Source organism: Echinops telfairi, unplaced genomic scaffold (genome assembly GCF_000313985.2).
Source record: "Echinops telfairi isolate 266 unplaced genomic scaffold, ASM31398v2 ScPeMD7_3533;HRSCAF=4204_0, whole genome shotgun sequence".
NCBI classification, from domain to species: domain Eukaryota; kingdom Metazoa; phylum Chordata; class Mammalia; order Afrosoricida; family Tenrecidae; genus Echinops; species Echinops telfairi.
The window spans coordinates 13422601-13428931 of record NW_022107431.1 but is presented as its reverse complement, the minus strand read 5'-3'; the positions used below and the strand labels follow the sequence as shown (position 1 = coordinate 13428931).

General features: G+C 44.3%; 1 pseudogene; it reads right to left on the bottom strand.

Moving 5' to 3' along the window:
- Nucleotides 1–5013: 5013 nt before the first annotated feature.
- On the bottom strand, nucleotides 5014–5999 carry LOC101647201 (annotated as a pseudogene).
- Nucleotides 6000–6331: the final 332 nt, after the last annotated feature.

The window sequence follows — 6331 nt, the reverse complement described above, 5'->3', positions numbered from 1 at the left end:
ACCAGGGCTAAGGTGGTGTGACTAGAGAAACAAAGTCATAGACACCCATGTATGGATAAGAAAGAACTTTATATAAAAGAACAATTGTATATTGAGAAAACATCCCAGCCTAGTCCAAATCAAGCCCATAAGTCTGATATAAGTCCATATGACCAACACTAGTCTATAAATTCCTCTTTAGACTCACGCAACACATGCAATGATGCTGAATGCGGGAAGATCACAAGCCAGTGGGGAGAAGGTCTTGTGTATCCAGTGGCAGTGGAAGCATCTCAATGCTGGCATGGGTCTCAATGAGCCTTAACAGCAGGAAAGGGAAGGTAGAGAGACTGGGTCTAGCCTGCAGTGAGCTATTTATTTCTATGGAACCTCCAAAGGAGGTCATCAAGCTGCAACCTGATTGACAGGCTAGAATCCACCCCTTTGCTCAGATTGACAGGAGATAATGTAACTCTAACATGGTGCTTGGTATATAGCATGTATTTCACTGAAGGAGTTTTGGACTCTGAATAAGAAGAAGCATAATCCAGTTCCCATTTATTATTACTGGAACTGGAACTGGAAACACAGGGAATCCAGGGCAGATGAACCCCTAAGGACCAGTGGTGACAGTGGCCATTCCAGGAGGGAAGGGGGGTAGAAAAGGGGAACCGATCACAAGGATATACGTATAAACTCCTCCCTGGGGGATGGGCAACAGACAAGTGGGTGAAGGGAGACGCAGGGCAGTGTAAGATAAGATAAAATAATTTATAAATTATCAAGAGTTCATGAGAAAGGGGGGAGGGGGGAGTGGTGGGGAGGTAGATGAGGAGCGGATTCCAAGAGCCCAAATGGAAAGCGAGTTTTGAGAAAGATGAGGGCATCAAAATGTATAAGTGTGCTTTACACAATTGATATATGTACGTATTGTGATAAGAGTTGTATGAGCCACAATAAAATGATTTTTTAAAGAAGCATAATCATATTCCAAATTGTTATTTGTTTTATGAGTTATTATAAATATCAACACCACACACTCCAACCTATAAAAACTAGAAATATTCTCTATTTTATTTACATCTCTTTCTGAGACTCCCATGGCATGAGGAATTTCATCTGAATTTCCATCAGTTTTTATTTCAGAAGACATGTGTCTTATGTATAACGGAGACTGCAAACTGCTATCAGAATAGATTAACCTATTGGTTTATTTTATTGGCCCACAAAGTGTAGATTAAAAATAGAATTTATAAACTAGTAAAAGTTTCTAGGCAGTTGCTAGAATTAATATGGAAAACTGTTTCATGCTACTTAGAGGATGAAGGTGCACCTGACCCAAGCCAGGATAGTTCCAATTGCCTCTTATAAATGTGAAAGTTGGACATTGAATAAGAAAGACAAAAGAAGAATCCTGCATTTGAATTGTGGTGTTAGTGAAGAATATTAACAGTGCCTTGGATTACAAGTGTAAAAAATCTATCTTGGACAAATTGAAACCAGAATGTGCCTCAGAAGAAATGACGACGAGACTTGATCTCATGTACTTTGGACATGTCAGAAAAGATTAGTCCCTGTCTGATAGGAGCACACAGGAGCCAACGAGGGTGGAAGGGGGGGAAAAAAAAAGTAAAGCACATCCTGGCTCACCAAGCCCTGTTTCTGCTCAGAGCAGCACTGCATAGAGACTACCACAGGGCCAGCCTTAACACGGGACACAGTGTTCCTCACTGACCCATAGCACCATGGGGGACAACACTAGAGATACACGGTGGGAATTGTGCCCGACCTGAGCCCACTACGCACGCCAGCCCCTGGGGGCATGCAGCAGAGCAGCAAAACCAAGCAACAAGATAAAACAACAAGCCAATGACAAAGAACAAAACAAAACACAACAAGAAAGAAAAGCTTATAGTTAGTTCAAGGACTGTTTGTGGGCCTTTAGGAGTGTTTTCCGGTCAAGTCTGATGGGGTGCCAAGCCCTGGCCCCAAAGTTTATTTTTGGTATTCCCTGGGGACTTCGTTGCTCTGTTCTCCTTGCTGTTCTGTTCCACGCCCTTAGTGTTTTGCCTCAGTGTGATGGGATCAGATCGGGAGGAATTCCCATACTGTGTCTCCACTGTTGTCCCCTGTAGGGCTATGCGTCAGTGAGGGATGTTGTGTCTCACTGTGGGGCCAGCCATATGGTCTTCTCTATGGTTTGGGTGCTCTGAGCAGGAATATCATCCTCAAGTGGGCCAGGATGTGCTCCACTTTCTCTTCCCCCCCCTTCATTTGCTCTCTTGTGCTCTCATAAGACAAGTCCCTCTCCTGGAGCTGCAGATTCAGTGCTGTCCTCTGAAATAAGTTCTTCTGGGGAGAGGGGCAGGTGTCCACATAGTTGGGATTGGGGCCGGCCCCTCAGGCCTCTCCACTGGTTCCCTACTCCATGATGGTATATTGCATTCACATCTTGGAGCACTAGGTAGAAGTCTGGTCCCTCTTTACCTGTGGAGATATAAACAATACCTTCCCCTTGAGTGGGTTAGTGCACTGTTCCCCCACGACCCATTTTGTGTTTACAAATACACTTTTTAAACAACACAAAAGGTGGCTATACAGGTGGACTTCTCCAGATGGAAAACACAAAATCAAATTGACTACATCTGTGGGAAGTGATGATGAAGAAACTCATTATCAGTAGATAAAATGAGGCCAGGGGCAGACTATGGAACAGAACATTAACTGCTCAGATTGAAGCTAAAGAAACTAAAAATCAAGTCCATGAGAGTCAAAACACAACTTTGAATATAAACCCACATAAATTTTACAAACATCGCAAAAACAGAATTGACACATTGAAAATTAATAACAGAAGACCTGAAGACCTCTGGAATGATATCAAGGACATCACACATGAAGAAAGCAAAAAAGGTCATTAGAAAGACAGGCAATAATGATCGAAATTGATGTAAAAGAGACTCTGAAACTTGCTCTTAATTGTAGCGTAGCTAAGGCAAATGGAAGAAATGAAGTAGAAGAGCTGATCAGAAAACTCAAGAAGACAAAGTAAATAATATAAGGAAATGTGCTAAGGCTTAGAGTTAGAAAACCAAAAGGCGGAAAAAACATGCTTAATTTATCTTAAACTGAAAGAACTGAAGAAAAACTTCAAGCTTGAGTTGCAACATTGAAAGATTCTCTGGGCATGTGTAAGTCCGGGTGGACTAGAGAAACAAATCCATAGAAACTCATATGTGTATAAGACAAAGTTTTAATAAAGGGTAATTGTATATTAAGAAACACCCCAACCCAGTCCAATCCAAGCCCATAAGTCCGATATTATTGCAAATGTCTGATAACAATCTATAAAGTCCTCTTCAGACTCACGAAACACATGCAATGATGACAAATACAGGAAGATCACAGGCCAGTGGGTAGAAAGTCTTTGGATCCAGTGGTGTTGTGAGCATCTCAGTGCTGGCAGGGGTCTCCGCATGGCTTCTCCAGTTCCCAGGGCATGGGGTCTATCAGCGTAGTGCCATGTGTCTTGTCATTAGAGCATCTCCAAGGGAGTGAGCAGAGAGAGAGAAGTGTCTTCCACCTTCAAGGAGGAAATGCAGGAGTTCCCAGAATTCAAAGGAGAAGGCCAAGCCCACACAGAGGCTTCATTGGCTAAGACATGATTGACAGACTAGATTCCACCCCCTTCATTCTTAATCCTCTCAAGTACCAAATTGACACCAGATTATGTAACTACCACAAACCACCCCTTGTCAATTTGACACTTTCACTGAACTCTTTAGCCATATATAATTTTCTAACAAACAATAATCAAATCATATCTGTACCTAACAGGGTAAAATTAAAATTCATAAAGTTCAATATGTGCCACCCATATTTAAAGATAACATTCTATAAGTGAACAAAACAGAAATATCCTGTGCCTAACTATTGCAGTTCAGTAACACCTATATATTTCCCCACCTAAGAAAGTTTATAAGCTAACCACTTCAGGCCTTTATCCCCTCATTTTGGGTATCCAATTTCTATACTGCCAACTTACATCAACCCAGTGCTCTGATGAGACAATCATATTTTTTGATGTGAAGAATCTTCATTCCTGTGAAATCCACATCCATAAGCAAAGTCAAATCAGGACAGGCCGTCCACAAAGTCTGCAGCAATATGCACCAGTTCACAGGCTCAAAAATTGTCTCTTCCTCTGGTTGAGTTCTGGTCAACTCACTGTGGGCTGCCTCATTTAGCCTCATCGGGGTTCCCATTGGTTGCCATGCCTTTAGATCATGGCCCCATCACAAATTCTCAACAAGCCTAGCCCCTTTGTGGAAGGTCCTGAACTTCAGACCAGTCAACCTGCTCTCATCTTCTCCTCTAGCTCCTGTAAACCGAGTCCATGGGTGTCAGTGGCCAGACTCAGTCCATCTCTTTATTGCTGCATTTCTCCCATTTCCACTCAACAAGTGGATCCAGGTGGTCACCTAGCAAGCATTTCAGCTTGCCCACAGTCTTCCTTTCACATTTAGTCCTAGAGAGGAGTTTTCTTCATGGTTCTAGATTTTTTCCAGCTTCTGACAAGAATCACTAGAGTTCAAAACTTCAAATATCCAGAGTTCCCTTTTTTTTTTTTTCAATCTGTCCATCTTGCCAAGTCTCTTGGAATGCAAATGTCCTGCATACTCAAAGCACAGGGTGGGGCTTATCTTTTCAGAGCCTTCTCTGCAGGTGTGTCCTAAACCCATTTAAGGATCCAATTTTAATGGCTCAAAGCAAGTGGGCTTACAAGCTCTCTATTTTCATACTTCCCAATAAACATTTATTTTAATTTTTATTTTATTTTTGGGGGGGTACAGTGTACTTTATTGATGGTACATGACAAGGTCGAGTTCTCTAAGCCCCTCCCCTTCCTTCAGGGGGTCTGGATGGAATATTCTCAGTGTGTTGGGGGATTGAATTAGGTGCAAAGACTCCCCAGAAGCTGAGGGCCTCTCTTCCTCTAGTGCTGTTGCTGGGGCTGGTGGTCCAGGGGGGCTCTTACTCCTTGGAGGCCATGTGGACCATGAGCTCCACCACTCTTGCTGTAGCCAAATTCATTGTCATACCAGGAAATGAACTTGACAAAGTGGTTGTTGAGGGCAATGCCAGCCCCAGCATCAACGGTGGAAGAGTGGGGGTCACTGTTGATGTCACAGGAGACAACCTGGTCCTCAGTGTAGGCCAGGATGCCCTTTAGGGGACCATTGGCCGCCTGCTTCACCACCTTCTTGATGTCATCGTACTTGGCAGCTTTCTCCAGAAGGCAGGAGAGACCCAGGGGTGGGGACACGGAAGGCCATGCCAGTCAGTTTCCCATTCAGCTCCGGGATAACCTTGCCCACAGCCTTGGCAGCACCAGTAGATGCGGGGATGATGCTCTGAGCAGCCCCACAGCCATCACGCCAGAGTTTCCCAGAGGGGCCATCCACGGTCTCCTGGGTGGCAGTGATGACATGGACTGTGGTCATGAGTCCTTCCACGATGCCAAAATTGTCATGGATGACCTTGGCCAGGGGGGCTAAGCAGTTGGTGGTGCAGGAGGCATTGCTGACAATCTTGAGGGAGTTGTCATACTTCTCGTGGTTCACGCCCATCACAAACATGGGGGCATCAGCAGAAGGGGCAGAGATGATCACCCTTTTGGCACGGCCCTTCAAGTGAGCCCCAGCCTTCTCTACGGCGGTGAAGACACCGGTGGACTCCACGACATACTCAGCACCGGCCTCAGCCCACTTGATGTTGGTGGGATCTGGCTGCTGGAAGATGGAGATGGCCTTCCCATTGATGATAAGCTTCCCATTCTCAGCCTTGACAGTGCCATTGAACTTGCCGTGGGTGGAATCATACTGGAACAAGTAGACCATATAGTGCAGATCAATGAAGGGGTCATTGATGGCAACAATTTCCACTTTTCCAGAATTGAAAGCCGGCCTGGTGACCAGGCACCCAATACGGCCAAATCCGTTCACTCCAACCTTCACCATCGTGTCTCCGGGATGGGGCTGGAGAGGCGGCTGTCTGTCGCACGAGGAGGAGCAGAGAGCCCCCAATAAACATTTTTATAAATCCTTATATCAACAATAATAAGCAGAAGAAATTAGTATAAACAAAGTAAAATCATATACTAAACTCAGTTCTAAAACAGTCAAGTTCAATCCTTATTTAGCTTATCTAAATCCTTACCTAAACCATTGATTTATACAAATATATGGGATTAGGCTTCTGAGGTTATCAAGCCAGATCCAGGCTTTCTGTCCGCCATTTTCCTTGGATCCACATGACTCTGCACCCACCAGCCTGTAATCTTCCTGCCTTC